General features: G+C 39.8%; 1 protein-coding gene across 5 annotated transcripts in view; it reads left to right on the top strand.

Annotated features, from left to right (window-relative positions):
* The window catches only part of GHR (growth hormone receptor), a 269,116-nt gene that overhangs the window by 216,310 nt on the left and 36,505 nt on the right, over nucleotides 1-16,301 (top strand). The window lies entirely within an intron of this gene.

Genomic DNA, 16,301 nt, shown 5'->3' with positions numbered 1-16,301 from the left:
CTGTCCTTGGGGGATGTGAAACTCAACAGCTGACCCCACCACTTGTCACTGTTGACAGTCCTATAAAATTTCTAAGACAGGAACTCTGTGTTCTAGTTCAAACCAAGTGAATATTTCCTGTTTGTTGACCTATAACGTCAAGGGTGCTAAGCCATCTGTCTAGCAAGATTCCTTTCCTCCCCCTCTGTTGTAAGTTATTGTAGTTCTATAAAATAGTCAAAAGGAATGCCTGCATTTTTGTTGGTGATGGTGTGGTTAAATTCAGAGGTCTGGTACAAACCTCACCTCTGCCTGTTACTAACTGGATGAATTTAGAAAGACACGAAACCTCTCAGTTTTGTACTTCCCATCTACAAACTGTCTTCTCTGGTTGTCTTGGGCATTAAATGTATGTGTTTCTGTTGCACACAGTATTAGCTGGATCTGTCTTGGTACCCAACCTACCATGTAGGCAAAGGCCTATCCCAGAAGACCTGAAACAAATTGTCCTTTTCAAAATGAAGATTTGCAATCTCTCCTTAAATGTATCTAAGTCTAATGTTTCATTCTCTTTATGAGCCAGAAGTTTTACATCTTACAGAAGCTCATATCATGAAAATAGTCTTTGAAGATGAGCTCCTAATGATCTCAGACCAGTGGTCTACCTCTGATCTTTTCTGCTTACTAGACAGCACATTTTGCCTGAGAATTGAGACCTAAAAGTATATAAATGAATTAGGAGAATGAAAAATAGTGATTCCTAAGCTCTGCCCCAGAGAATTCGATTCAGCAGAACTAGGGTTAAGCCCAGGAATCTGGATGTTTGTCCAGGTGGTTCTGGTTTAGGCAGATCAGACTCCTAGGACCACACTTCAGAAACAGTGGCCTATAGGAAGGGTATATATCTTCTGTTGCAGAGTTTATGCAGACATTATGACCCGTTAGCCAAGCTCTACAAAGAAAAGGGAGCCAACGTAGAAGAAAACCATGAAGGCCATGGAAACCCCTCATTAGGGAAGGAAACTCCCTTTGTGCTTGCCCCAGAATGTCAGACTCTTTACTCCATACCCATGTCAACCTTTTATTTTTAAGCCATTCCTCATTCTCCTGTGGAGTTCAAAATAGTGAATGCATTTTCTTGTAATTCACTTGCTTATGAATGTTCATGTGAAAAGATTTAATTATAAGAATAAGCATCTGGCTTATCCTGTAGTGTCTTTCTGCTCTAAAATCTGAGTCTTTCTTTCGCACATTTTTGCATTTTATCTGATGGGCAGATGCCTCCTCTTTGTATTCCTTTTACCTTTGTTTGTGCTTCCCACACAGCAATCCTTTAAGGAGGAAGGGATGTGGAGAGTTGTAAAAGGATGAGGGGCCCAGGTCTGTGCCCTGAATCTGTATACCTGAATGTGTACCCTATATGTCAAACCTGCAGAGGGGGTGAAAGCAGAATAGAATGAGTGGAAAGACTCTGAATACTAAGAATTTGGGAATCTATTCTCTTTAGGGACATTGGTAGTCCCTAAGCCTCTTGCCTCATTTTATTCATGTATCTGTAAAGATTATAGGTTACCATAGTTTACCAAAATCATAGGTTCCTAAAGCTTGGATTTTCTATGCCATTAATACAGCAATTTTTAAACACAAACTCACAATATGCATTATTTATACATTTGTAAATTATATAGATGCACAATGTTCTAATATATTTTGTTCATTATAAAATAGAGGTTTGAGAGTCTTGATAATGTTGGACCAAGCAATATTATAAAATACTTTAACTTTAATGTTTAATAGGACAAAATACTTCTTGCAGTGAGTTTGAAGAAGTTTGCTTCTTTTGCAGGGAGAGTCCTCATTTAACAGTTTACAAAACCCAATTTGAAAGTTGGGTCTGTGTTACATTTATTTCAATATTTGTTTTTAATTACTATCTCATACCTTAAAAGATATCTCATACGTGAAAAGATGCTCACAAGATACACCAAGTCAGAGATTCAAAAAATAAAGAGTAGTTGTAGTAGGTGCCAATCTATATTTCAAATGGCCTTTAGGATAATTTCCCATTTTGGAAGTTAACTTCCTACCAGATTTGGTTAGAGTTTATTCTACAGTAAGAAAAGTGTCAGCTCAATCATTTCCTTCTTGTTGACATGGGCTTGATTCATTAGAATTAGCTTCAGTATGAGATTTCTTTATGTAAGTATTTTAAGCCACTTGTTTGTTACTTCATGATCAAACCACCATAATATCAGTATAATGTGTTTATCCACTAAATGGGCCATATAGGACCTGTAAAAAAAAATAATATCATAAATGAAGAGCCAAGTAGAAGCACTGCTAACCCACCTTCAGAACTGTGGCCCTCCCTCTCTTTCTACAGGATTCCTCTCGTACCAAATGTAATTTGTGACTCTGACACATAGGCTGAGTGAAGGCTCCATGCAACTCAAATGTTTAGCATTAGTAAACTTTCGTTTGTTTCCTATTTTAGATACATACCACATAGAAATGAAAGTGTTGGTGTTTTCTTTTCATTCTCCAGTGAATCAGCTTGCATAGTCCATTTTGTTTACAATAACCTAGAATTACATAGATAGTCTTTCAGTCCCATTGGTGATCATCTAACCTCTGATTTTTCCTAATTTGAAAAACCTCTGTTGCTATCATTCACTACCTGATTTTGTTAATACCCTTTTTCTGTCCTATGAATCTTGATGTCGTATCTTTCAACATCTCGTTGCAGGCCTCTCTTCACTACTTCTTATCCCCTACTCTTTGATTATTGCTCTGCCTCTGATGGCCAGGAAAAAGATTCTAGAAATATATATATATATATATATATATATATATATACACACACACACACACACACATTTTATATATATATATATATATTTTATGTATAAATTGTTGTCATACCTACTCAAGAGTCAGTGATTATGCAGTTCAGTATTACAGCAGTTCTTCAAAATTTAGCTCTGTACTATTTTAAGGAAGAACCTCAATTAAAAAAATGTACAAGAAAAACCACAACTTCTTTAAGAATGTTCAAGAGCATAATATTTATGGAAACATGGTTTATTCAGGCAAGTTTAGACCCAGTTTTCCTCTTGTTTTCAGTATCCTAGCTAATTGATTATACACCTAGATACCTATTTGCTGCCATCTAGTGTAATAAAATAGGTTGATTATACATTGGAATTGTGGCCTCGTTACATGGCTGGACATTAGTACTTAAAATAATGCTTTGTTTGGTTTCTTACAAGCTTTCAAAATGCCCCGTCAGAGACTGTTTTTCTTATCACTAGAATCCTGAACGTGGTCTTAATATTGTTGTAGAGTCTAGGCTCGGGATCAAGCTTGGTTTGCTCTCCATAAATGTGACATTTGGAAATTTGGGGCCTTAGATGTTGGTAGATCTGAAGTAGATAAGTAAATGGTAATGGCCATGATTAGTGGTCATGATTTTTACTTCATGGAGGGAGTGAACCACACAGTCTGGCTTCTTACCAACTCTACAGCCTTGGCCAATTCACTTTTTTTTAAACATCATTTTCTTCACCTGTAAAATGAAACGGTGGCCTCGCTGACTATCAAGGTCTCTTCTAGCTCTACGAGGACTTGACTGCATAAAAACTATTTTCTTTCTGACACTGTCAAAGTCACATTCTCAGAATCCTCTTTTATGTCTGAAATAAATGTTGCTTCTCAACTAACTCTTCTGTGTGTTTATCCATCGTTTGGTTCAAAGGGAGCAGAAAGTCTGACTTGGAAGAGAAAGAGGCAAATGTGGACCATGATTCTTTTTTTTTTTTTTTAAGATTGTGTCTATTTATTTGACAGAGAGATCACAAGTAGGCAGAGAGGCAGGAGAAGAGAGAGGGGGAAGCAGGCTTCCTGCTGAGCGGAGAGCCCAATTCGGGGCTCAATTCCAGGACCCTGAAATCATGATCTAAGCTGAAGGTGGAGGCTTGACCCACTGAGCCACCCAGGCTCCCCTGGACCATGATTCTTTTTTTTTTTTTTTTTTTTTTTTTTTTTATTTTTTTATTTTTTTTTTAAAATTTTTTATTTATTTATTTGACACAGAGAGATCACAAGTAGGCAGAGAGGCAGGCAGAGAGAGAGGAGGAAGCAGGGTCCCCACGGAGCAGAGAGCCCGATGCGGGGCTCGATCCCAGGACCCCGAGATCATGACCTGAGCCGAAGGCAGCGGCTTAATCCACTGAGCCACCCAGGCGCCCCTGGACCATGATTCTTAAGAGTTGTCCAATGGAATGTACACCAGTGGGTAAGGAGATACTCAGCAATATGTATCTAACTTCTTCCCTTAAGTCCCAGTGGCACATGTAGAAGTATAACCCCTCTTATAAAAGATCAGCCTCCTGAACTGCACTGCCATTTTTTTTTTCTCCAGTTCCCACCAGAACTTCTCTATTAAAGGCTCTAGGTCTATTGTAACTCATACTAGTCTTCCCTTTCTTTATACGGTTCTATACAGCTACTTCAGTATATCCTGAAATATTTCATTTTCTATTCCAGTATGCCCTAAAATGTTTTATTTGGGGATTGTTTCATATGTGTCAATCTTATTTCTCCACGGGACTGACAACTTCACAGATGCAGGGACTGTTTCTCATTTCCATGAGGGGATCCAGCGTTGTTGTTTAGGGAATACATATGATTCTAATAGGTGCTTTTCCTATCTGCTTCATATGATGAGGGTATGATGTGAAGTACCGGATCTTCTCAAATCAAGTATAGCACCATTAATCTTTAAGCTCTTGTGTTCATTAGCTACCTGACAACTCATAGAAGCTGATAACTCTGAGGCCAGTACCAAAAAGGCAAACTTACCTAAAGTGAAAACCCAAATAAAACTGAAAGAGGCAGTGCAGCTTATGAGGAAATAACCTTTGAAGTGAGAACAGTCTAAATTCAAATCTGTCAGTGTGTTTCTTGACGAAATATTTACCTTTTCTGAAGTGAGGCTTCCTTATCTATAGATTGAAGATGATAATCCTCTCATACAACATTCCTCAGAAGAGTTGTGAGCCTGAAATGAGAAAGCATATGGCAAGAACTTAGCACATAGTAGGAGCTCAATCAATGGAAGTTAGAAAGAACTTCTATGCGTTGTTTAAGTAAAATGCTTTTACTTATATACAATAAAAAATTAGTCAATTTAAATATAATTAGAGCCTCTGAAACTGAGGTATTAAAGTGAGTGATACATTCCCACAGAGCAGTGGTTCTCACCAGAGGTGAATCTGTCCCCCTGCAGGGGCCATTTGGCAATATCTAGAGACATTTTGTTAGTCACAGCTGGGGGAGAGGGGGTACTACTGGCATCTGTTGGGCTGAGGCTAGGAATGATGCTGAACACCTTACAGTGCATGAAACAGCACCCCCTCAGCAGAGGATTATCTGATCCAGAATGTCAATAGTGTCAGGCTGAGAAACTGCACCTGAACCTAGGGAGGCCATTACTCCTTTTTTTTTTTTTTTTTTTTTTAGAAAGAGAGAGAGCAGGTGTGGGGCAGGGGAGGAGTAGAGGGAGAAGGCCAGAAAGAATCTTCAACAGGCTGTACACCCAGCGTGGAGCCCAACGCAGGGCTCAATCTCATGACCCTAGATCATGACCTGAGCCAAAATCAGGAGTTTGACACTTAACCAAGCAACCCTGGGAGTCCATTACTTCTGAGCTAATTTTGTTTTACATTTAAGACCAAGTGGGTCCATGAATGAGAAGGTAGCTTCCATTTGGTGGATTATAAAGAGATTTGCCTATTCCCAAGTATCTTTCTAAATGACTATCCCAGTGCTTTGGATTCTCATTGTGAGGCATACTTTTAGGCTAACGTATAAAGCCCTCTTATATTTCAGAATTTTCCTTGGAGGTCAATAGATAAAAGAGTCAGAATCTACTTATCCACAGTAATTGCTGAATTTGTTCCCTGTAGTAATGGTGGTGGTTCTTTGTTGAAAATCAATCATGTGCCAGGTACTATATGTAAATAATCTGATTTTAATCCTCACCAACTGTGTAAATATTTTGCTCTCATTTTCTCCATGAGGAAGGTAGGACTTAGAAAATTTATGTAACATTTCTAGTAAGTTACACACTGGGAATCAAACCCAAATCCAGCTGGCTTCTAAGCCAGGGTTCTTTCTACTACTCTATATTGACCCTACCTAGCAGGGATTTAAGATTGGATATGGGGTGGGTGTGGTTTTTTTGTTGTTTTGTTGTTGTTTTTATATTTTATTTATTTTTTTGACAGACAGAGATCATAAGCAGAGAGGCAGGCAGAGAGAGAGGAAGAAGCAGGCTCCCTGGTCAGCAGAGAGCCTGATGTGGGGCTCGATCCCAGGACCCTGAGATCATGACCTGAGCCGAAGGCAGAGGCTTTAACCCACTGAGCCACCCAGGCGCCCCGGGTGGGTGTGTTTTAAACAAAACAAAGTAGGAAAGAAAATTTTAGAATATTAGGGTCTCTGCTCAAGAAGGTTAGGTTGAGTCTCCTTCTGAGGAGTTCTTGAGCATCCATGAAGTAGATGAAAATTCTGAGCCCTCTCAGGAGAGTGAACCAGAGGGGATGGATTTGTTGAAATGGAGGGTAACCCTATACCATAATCATAATATGCCAAATTAGCAACTTTTTAGGTATTTCACATTGAAGCCTGATGCAATGTATTTTCTAAATTCTTCCTTTTTCATTAAATATGGGTTTTCCTTTAAAAGCAGTTCTACCATCTAAAAAACACTATAAAATAGAAATATAATGGGAGCTACAGATGCAATTTCAAATTTCCTAGTAGCCACATTAAAAAAAGTAATAAACAGGTAAAATTAATTTTGATAATATATCTTACTTACCCAGTATACCCAAACTAGTATCATTCCAGCATGTAATCAGTCTAATAAAAGCATTAATGAGATTTTTAATGTTATTTTTGCATAATAATTCTTCAAAATCTAGTGTGTATTTCACATTTACAGCACATCTCAATTGGGACACTGAATTTTCCATAGTTAAAGTGAAATGTAGCCCTACTGAAGCAAGAGAGTTATAGTAATGGAAAATACTTTGTACCATTTCACTTTTAAATTTGAATGCAAGGGGCGCCTGGGTGGCTCAGTGGGTTAAAGCCTCTGCCTTCGGCTCAGGTCGGGATCCCAGGGTCCTGGGATAGAGCCCCGCATCAAGCTCTTTGCTCAGTGGGGAGCCTGCTTCCCCCCCTCTCTCTCTCTCTGTCTGCCTCGCTGCCTACTTGTGATCTCTGTTCATCAAATAAACAAATAAAATCTTTAAAAATGATAATAATAAATAAATTTGAATGCAAGCTCTTTAAAACTTAATAAAATTAAAAATTCAATTCCTTGGTCATACTGACCCTATCTCGAGTGCTCAATAGCCACACGAGGCTTGAAGCTATCATTTTGGACAGCACAGATCTAACAACTTCTCCTCAGAATGCGTCACCAGAAGCAGCCTTGGCAGCATCTGAGAACTTACGAGAAGTGCAAAAATCTCATTTTAACAAAGTCCCTAGGTGACATCTTTACATATTGAAGTCTGAGAAGCATCTCTCTAAAAAACAGAGATCTCTCCAACAAAGGGCTCCAGAAAGAGCCGATGAATGAAGAACTGTGGAGGCTTAGGAAATTTGTTGCAGTTAAGTGATGCCAGGGTTTGGTACATTGTGTTCTGCTGGGAAGTCGTAAGTTTCCCACAAAGGCGAGTATGGCTGTCCTCCTGTGTGGACTGACCCCGGGGCCATCTTGGAGCCTAGAGTTGGCTCCACTCCCAGGATTATGGCAAAGAATCTAACACTAACTTCCATGACTCCCACAATTAAGGCAGCTGCGCTCTGCCCGCCATATATACTTGAAACTGCAACGTTAGAACCCTTGAAACACAGCTGTGAGCATATGTTTCTGCTCCACACAAGTGGAATCTAAGGCTGGACCTTACTGAGAGACCCAGCAAGGTCACCCACAAGAGAAGCTTGTGCTGCCGCCACACTGCCTTTCCCCGCGAGCCAACACAGACACACTCGACATCACGTTCTCTTGCTATGTGGGTTCATCCAGCTCTCCCAGAGGTTCAATGCATGCCACCTCACCTTGCTAATTATTACTTGGTTTGTTTTTCATAAGACTTGGCAGTTGAGGAGACTTTCAGTCTATTTGCTTAGGGAATTCATTACGTTAATCTAACATAGAAACTCACTGTTCTAACCCAGTCATCCTCATTCCACCTGGTTGCACCTTAGAGTCAGGTGGGGCATTCAGAGAAATACCAATGCCCAGGTATCATCCCAATCTTTTTCCTCAATATGTTGAAAATAGTGTTGTTGTTTTTAGATATAATTGACAAATAACTTTGTGTAAGACATCACCCAATCTAATTAAATTTCTAGAAGGTATTTTGTTAAAGATCCCCAAGTGATTCTAATGTGTAGCCAGAGTTGAGAGCCACTGGTCCAATGGGAGCCCTTAGCTGGTGGTCAGTTGGCTTAAGTCAATGTTTCTCAGTCTTCACTCTACATACAAATAAAGCTGGGGTCTTGTAAGAATGCAGATTCGGATTCAGTAGGTAAGAGGGTAAATAAAGCTTTGTGTATAGATATACCACTAGTGGCATTTCATGCGTGATCATCCATCAGCATGTGTCCATGTTGGCCAACTGGGATGAGTTCATCACCCTTTCCTTAGTCCTCTTTGGAACCTTCTGTCCCTATGTTCTCAGCTCTTAGTAATCACTACTTTCTCTGATTGCCTACAGCAATTATTATCTTTATTTTAACTGCCTTTTATTGTTAGCTACTTCTCATATGTACGTGTATTATTTCCTGCACTAGCTTATCTAACTCTTCTAAGGCAGAATCCATGTGTCATTTTATTCTTACAATCCCCATTGCACCCAAAGAAGAGTGCCCTGCACATAGCAGATGCTGTATAAATGCTTCTTGATTAACTGAAACTTGGAACTTCTGTGTGGAAGCCTCTTTAAAAAAAAAAAAAAAAATCCAAAGAAAACAAAACAAAATCTGAAGGACTTAAAAATGCAAGATCTTTGGGGCACCTGGGAGGCTCAGTGGGTTAAGCCTCTGCCTTCAGCTCAGGTCATGATCTCAGGGTCCTGGGATCAAGCCCCACATTGGGCTCTCTGCTCAGCAGGGATCCTGCTTCCCCCTCTCTCTCTGCCTGCTGCTCTGCCTACTTGTGATCTCTCTCTCTGTGTCAAATGAATAAATAAAATATTTTTTTAAAAAGGCGAGGTCTTTTTCTTTGTGGAGCAGAGAAAGAGTTTAGAGATGTAAAGGGATAGATTGGAAACTTAGAATTTTATATTCGTTTTTTTCACCATGAACACATCTTTGAATTTGGGAGAATGATTTCATAATTTAGTGGCTTTGTTGTGGGGCCTGTGCATCATCTTTTATGAGATCCCTGGCTGCTACCTATTAAATGGTAGTAGGACCCCCCCCACCCCGAGTTGTGACAATTACAGATGTCTCCAGACACTGCCCCATGTTTTCTGGGATGGAGACTCATCCCTGGTTGAGAACCCTCAGTTTAGAATGAAGCATAACGCAGCTGCTTTCCTGCCCCAGTAAATACCTTAAAAACATTAAAAAATTAAAACATGTGGGGCGCCTGGGTGGCTCAGTGGTTTAAGCCGCTGCCTTCGGCTCAGGTCATGATCTCAGGGTCCTGGGATCAAGTCCCGCATCGGGCTCTCTGCTCGGCAGGGAGCCTGCTTCCCTCTCACTCTCTCTGCCTGCCTCTCTACCTACTTGTGATCTCTCTCTGTCAAATAAATAAAATCTTTTAAAAAAAATTAAAACATGCACATGAGAGAATGACAAGGTATGTTCTTGAGATATATGTATATTTATGTGTATTTATAGAAAAAATGTCATCTGTCCCTGCATTTTGGAGATCATGTCCACATGTACCATATTTATCTTTGTATTTGTCATATTTTGTATTTGGCCATTCTTTCATGGACATAGAAATATACACGTGGAACATTTTTTAAATCCAAATATAGACTTCGGAATCCAAAAGCGGTGGCAGCAAGCCCACCAAGCAAGAACGTGTACACAGAGCAAAAGTTAAGAAATAACGACTGAGTCCATTCTCTTTCTCGGGGAACTGGGCCAGCCTGTTTATATAAGACAGTCTGTCTGGTGTGCCGTGATCCTTGGACCAAGTACAGTGTTCCAGCAAATGAAGGTATTAAGCTGAAACCTGGCCTGTATAAGCAGGTGCTCGATGATTGTTTGTTGAATAAGGGAACCCATGAATGACTCAGCGGTGAATGTAGCTATAAATCCTAAAACAAAAAAACTTCAGTGTGCTCACTACAAAAAAAAAAAAAAGATTGCATTTGGAACTCCTAACCTAGACATGAAATTACGTAACAGTACATCATCATCATCAGTGAGGATTAACCGGCCTCAACAAAATTACAAGATGGGGAAAATAAAGTCTCATTTGTCAGTTGGTTTCTTCTGGCAATTGAGGGTATCCCTTAGACTTCAGGAGGTTCATATTTTTCATTGACCAAGATGCGATGTTGGCAAAGCCCTGCCATACTTTTAGGCTTGGATTAGAATGCCCCCACACTTACTTTTTCCTCCTGTTCCTGGCCAAAAACTTGCATATGAGAACCAGACCAGAGGCTCCCTCAATGAAAAACCAGCACCGTGTCTTCTGGGCTCAGAAGGGGAAAGACAGAAGTCCGTGGTTCGTACCTTCTGCCACCCTTGAAAATCACTGGCGAACTTTTAAAACTCCAATGCCCAGATGATTAAAGTGGTCATTCCATAAATTACCAATTCAAATTGAATCTTGAAGGATGGGACTCAGGCATCAGTATATTTTTAAATTCCATGGGTGATTCCAGCATGGAACATGTCCACTCTGCCTATAGACCCCCTTCAGCTACTGGTTTTCAGGAATTTGGGTCATCTCATTAAAAAGAACCTGAAAACCTCGGGACACCCAGGTGGCTCAGTCAGTTAAGCATCTGACTCTTGGTTCTGCTTCACGTCACGATCTCATGGATCTTGAGATGGAGGCCTGTTCCACTCAGCAGGGAGTCTGCTTGGATTCTGTCCTTCTGCCCCTCCCCCTGCTTTCATGCTCATACTCTGTCTTTTTTGTGACAGTGAGATTAAAGTTAAAATTAACAGAAAGTGATTTTCAAATTGAAAAAGTGTCCAATAGAGGCTTAGGGAAAATAAAAATTACATGTGGTAAATCTTAGTGTTAAGTATAACTTGTTGCTTTGTGCATTTTAGATAGATTTTCTTCCTGAGCTAAAACTCACATAAAAAAATCACTTTTTTAACCATTTAAAAGTAGTTTTTTGTGTATTCCCAGTGTTTGTAACCATCACCACTACCAATTCAAGGCCATTTCCATCCCTTTAACATGAAAGAAACCCTGTTCCCTTTAGTACTCACTTCCAACTTCCCTTCCCCTCATTTCCTGGCAATTATCAATCTACTTTCTGTCTCTGTGAATTCGCCTATTCTGGACATTCTATATAAATGGAGTAATATAATATGTGCCCTGTTGTGTCTGGCTTCATTCATGAAAAAAATGCTTTCAGGGTTTATCCGTGTTCTAGCATGTATCAACACTTTATTCCTTTTCGTGGCTACATAGTTTTCTGTGTCTATACCACATTGTGCTTATCTCTTCATCAGTTCATAGCCATGTGGGTTATTTCTAATTTTTATTAGTGTGAATAATACTATTATGAACATACTTGTACAAGTTTTTGTGTGAACATATGTTTTCCGTTCTCTTGGATACACACCTAGGAGTGGAATTGCTGGGTTTCATGCTAACTCTGTTTTTAACCTATTTGAGGAACTGCTAAACTCTTTCTCTATAGTGGCTGTACTGTATTACATTCCCCCCAGGGGCTCTAATTACTCCAATCAACCCTCTTGCCTTATATTTTAAGTAATTGATTATATAATCTTTAATATTTGATTAATATTATAATACAAATATAGTTAATTATTTGATATATATATAATTATTTGATCTATTATCTAGGATGTCCCTTCCCTTAACCAAGCAGAAAACAAATTTTACTGAATGTAATACTAATTGTTTCTTGGACATCTCAAAACCATGCTATATAGAATAAAAAGTGTTTTTAAACAATGAAACCATGACAGTTCTATTTCCTAGGTTAGTTCTGCAGGGCAGTAAGTCCTAGGTTAGTTCTGCAGGGCAGTAAGTCCTAGGTTAGTTCTGCAGGGCAGTAAGTGTGTGTCTTCAAGGTGATGTTCCTGTTTCCACCTTCCAGCGGGCTACACTACTGGAACCTGTGGCTGCCGTAGCTGTCTTGGCACATCTGGCTCTCTAGCCCGCGAAAAAAACACCAAGGAAAATAGTGCCTTTGTCATTCTACCTGAGAAGCCTGGTTGTTTTTAAGAAAACTGATGGGTAAAGAGCCTCTGAAATCTAGGAAGAAGAGAAAAAAAAATTTTTTTTATGTTTTTAAAGAGTTTTATTTATTTATTCGAGAGACAGAGAGAGTGAGAGAGAGCACAAGCAGGGGGAGAAGCAGAGGGAAAGGGGGAAGAGGGCTCCCCACTGAGCTGGGAGCCCAACATGGGGCTGGATCCCAGGTCCTGGAGATCATGACCTGAGCTGAAGGCAGAAACTCAATCATCTGAGCCACCTAGGCTCTCCCCAGAAAAAAAAAATTTTTTTTGAGAATATTTTAAATCAGCTAGGAGAGTATATGCTCACTGTGTCCAGGACAAGTAAATGAAATAATGTGAAAACACAAAGTAAGCTAAATGCACCAGAGACATGCTATGGAGGAGAGAGATCATTGATTAATGCCCCTGAGTATTGAAAACTAGGATTAATTATGTTCAATCATAAGTATTTAAGAAGGAAAATAAATTATTGTAAAATATTCCATGAAAATTAAATTAAGCAACATAAAGCAAGTTTTGGTAAAAAATGCTTAAATAAATAATAATAAATAATTAATAAATAAATAATAACAGCACACGCTCGCTCTCTGCATCCCAGCATTGCTACCCACATGAGCTGTCTATATAGGCTGTTTGCAGTTAAATTCCCTGCTGGACCACGTGTGCCCATAAATACTTCTCCAAGATACTAACGACCAAGTTCAGCTGACTTGACATTCATCTGAAAGTAACTGGGCATGCTCACCTAGCCTTTATTTTAGTGAGCCCTACCATTTTTTTAAATGAACCAGGAATCCATTGTTGAAAGTATGCTAGAGTGTAATTTAAAATAGAGGGAAATGAACATTTTGGGCAAGAGCTTGTGAACTCTTGTTCTCAACCCTAAACCACGAAGTACCTGGATCTTACAGCGATACCCTCCTGAGTTCCTCAGGGAACCGTAAAGGAAAGCAAGTAGGAAGGTGAATTCCTTACATAAAGTATTGTCCAGTATGAAATACTTTATTAATTTTTTGGCCAATTTATACCATTAATGTAAGGCCTTGTTCACCAATAGCCTACAAAGTCACTATTTGTGGTTCCATAACTGCTTGGCAATTCCATACGTTAAAAAAAAACAAAAACGCTGACCAGGTTTTGGTTTTTTTTTAATTGTGCTTGCTGACATTATATTATGTTAGATTATATGGCTGTTCAGTTCCTCTTGACAATAGTGTCTAACCAGGAAGTGTACAGATTTCTTTAACTGTATTTTGACAGAACAGCATTCATCAAGGACGTGACCGTCTGTAAAAGGGGATGGGTAAAAGGTTCTCTTAGTTGGAGGAATCACTGATTTCCTGAAGCTTTTCATATAGAAGAGCACTCTGGAAATGGTAAGAGTACTTTGGAGAAGGATGTGTGGCCTCAAAGCAGGACTTCAAAAGGGAGGACCCCCACAAGCTAGGGAAGGAGTCTAGTCCTTGCGATCTAAGTATTTACAAGCACTGTGCAAAACTCAGTACCACTCCATGCAGAACCTCATCCCCAGAAGCCCTGGCAAATATTTAGGCTGCATTTCCCTTATAAACAAATGACACATAAATTTTTTAAAGTACGATTCAACCACCCAGCCCATTCCATTCAGGGAGGCTTTGGCTTAGAGAGGTGGAATCATTGGATGGACTCATCGTGACATAACCAGAACTCTCTCAGTTCCATTTCAACTTTAATGAGCTTTTTCTGGAAAAATCATTGCCAAGAAGCTGATAAGGCTTGTGCAGTGATTCCAGAGTACCCAGATCACTGGGGAAAAGCATCAAGTAGCATTCTTAATATTCCAGAGATCCTCTTCAGCCAGACCCACTGTGTCTGTGTGAGGCACTGATCATTTTCCTCACAGCGTGAGGAATTTTAATTGCTTCTCAAGAACACACAGAGAAAGATTTTGCTTGGATTTTTTTAAATTTAATACTAATATGTGATAATATAGCAACATCCTCCAATTATCTACTACTCAGACTTCAATAAGTTATGACGGTCTAAAAGACAACCACAGAAATCACCTCTAACCAGTGAGGAAAGTAGCTGTCCCTGTATGATCATGTGTACCTCAGGTGTTTCAGCTGGCACTGGTGGACTTAGAATTACATGTAAAATGCAGGATGAATTTCACATTTAGCAATATGTTCATCATCTACTCTTCTTGGGTAATAACAGGTAACAAATCCTGAACTGACAATCACATCCGACTTGCAAGGATGGGAATAATAACAGCAAACACTTCTATGATTACTCTTTGCAGAGCTCAGACCCACCAATTAGGAATTTGGTGGCCAAAAGTCATTCGGTCCAATGTTTGTCTTGCTTTTCTCTCATTATCGTGTTTCCCCCTTCATTGTCCATGCACATATAACTACATACTTTGACTTGGTCTTATCACTTCTTTCATCTTTTATGATCAAAATTTTGAAATTTATTCCATAAAATTGTTTTCCTTAATCTGTCTTTACAAGTTTTAATTCTTAGTCATATTAAGGACTCATTGTATCACACAACTGCTGCCCGGCTCAAAAGGAAATTCTCAGCTGATTGTATTTAGTTACCCTTTGGTCAGAGGGGAAGGTTTTTCCCTTCTAGCTCCTGCCCCCACACAAGGTATCCAAGTCCTCAGCCTCTGTTCAGGGACAATAACCAGGGCCTGGGACTGTTGACAGCAGATGGTCCACATGACATGATGTGGTAGAGGTTCCACATTTCGGGACTAGGGGCTGCACCCACCGCACAATCTGGAGCTTTCTGAAGAAGGCTGTCCTTTCCTGCCAACCCTCCCCTCCCACTTCATTTGCTCCCCTTCTTCCCTCTCTCCTAACACCCAACACAAGCAGACATTGGGAACTGGTGTGTGATTTCTTTTGTTTTGTTTCTGATTTGTCATGAGTAGAGGATAGAAAAGTATGTCTGGTGAGGGAGGATAAGAACACAGACTACTTCATTGTGTAAGAGCTGTTTGATGTTCCTCCCTCTGGGTACCATCAGGAACACCAACTTCTTCCAAGGAGAGAGCTACTAGGCAGTGAAGAAGGGAGCCAGGTTTGGCTGGCCCAGCGAGTCTGACTGACCGTGGTGGCACGGTCACTGTCAATGATGATATGTTGCAAGAGCAAAACTCTCTTCAAGCTCTCTAAATAATAATACCAGTTTAACTTCTTAATTAATTCCCATTGCCAATTTAGAGTCTATCAGAAGCTTGGACAGGATTAGCATTTAGACATGCACCATAGGCGCATATATTTAAAATATCTCATAGTTCTCCAGTGTTCATCATTTACTCTTCTGAGATAATAATCAATATTCATATCCTTCCCACACCCTCTCAAACTACACTCATGGGAGTTTACACTACATATCACTCTTTGCTTTTTCAAGCTCTACACCCAACGTGGCGCTTCAGCTCACGACCCCAAGATCCAGAGTCACATGAGCTACTGACCGGGCCAGCCAGGCACCCAAACCAAGGGTCCCTCCTGATACAAATCTCTGCTAGAACAACCTAATCAGACAACCTAATAATGTGGAAAGCCAACTTTTCAGTGCTTACTTATAATTTATTTCTCTACACCCGTGGCTCTCAACCTGTGCCACACACTGCAAGCACCTGGGGAACTTTTAAAAATCATGATACCCAGGCTGCACCCCAGATTGACTCAAGTCTCTGGGAGCAGGCCAAGGCATCAGTATTTTTTTAAAGCTCCCCTGTTGATTCCGGTGTGCAATTACAATTAGAAAATCCTGCTCTTAGGGCTCACCAGCTTACTGATTTCTGAGAATTGAATTAAGAGCACATCTGAGCT

This window comes from Meles meles, chromosome 3 (genome assembly GCF_922984935.1).
Source record: "Meles meles chromosome 3, mMelMel3.1 paternal haplotype, whole genome shotgun sequence".
In the NCBI taxonomy this organism is placed as follows: Eukaryota; Metazoa; Chordata; class Mammalia; order Carnivora; family Mustelidae; genus Meles; species Meles meles.
Note: the sequence above shows the minus strand (reverse complement) of the source record. Positions and strands in the feature narration are given on the sequence as shown.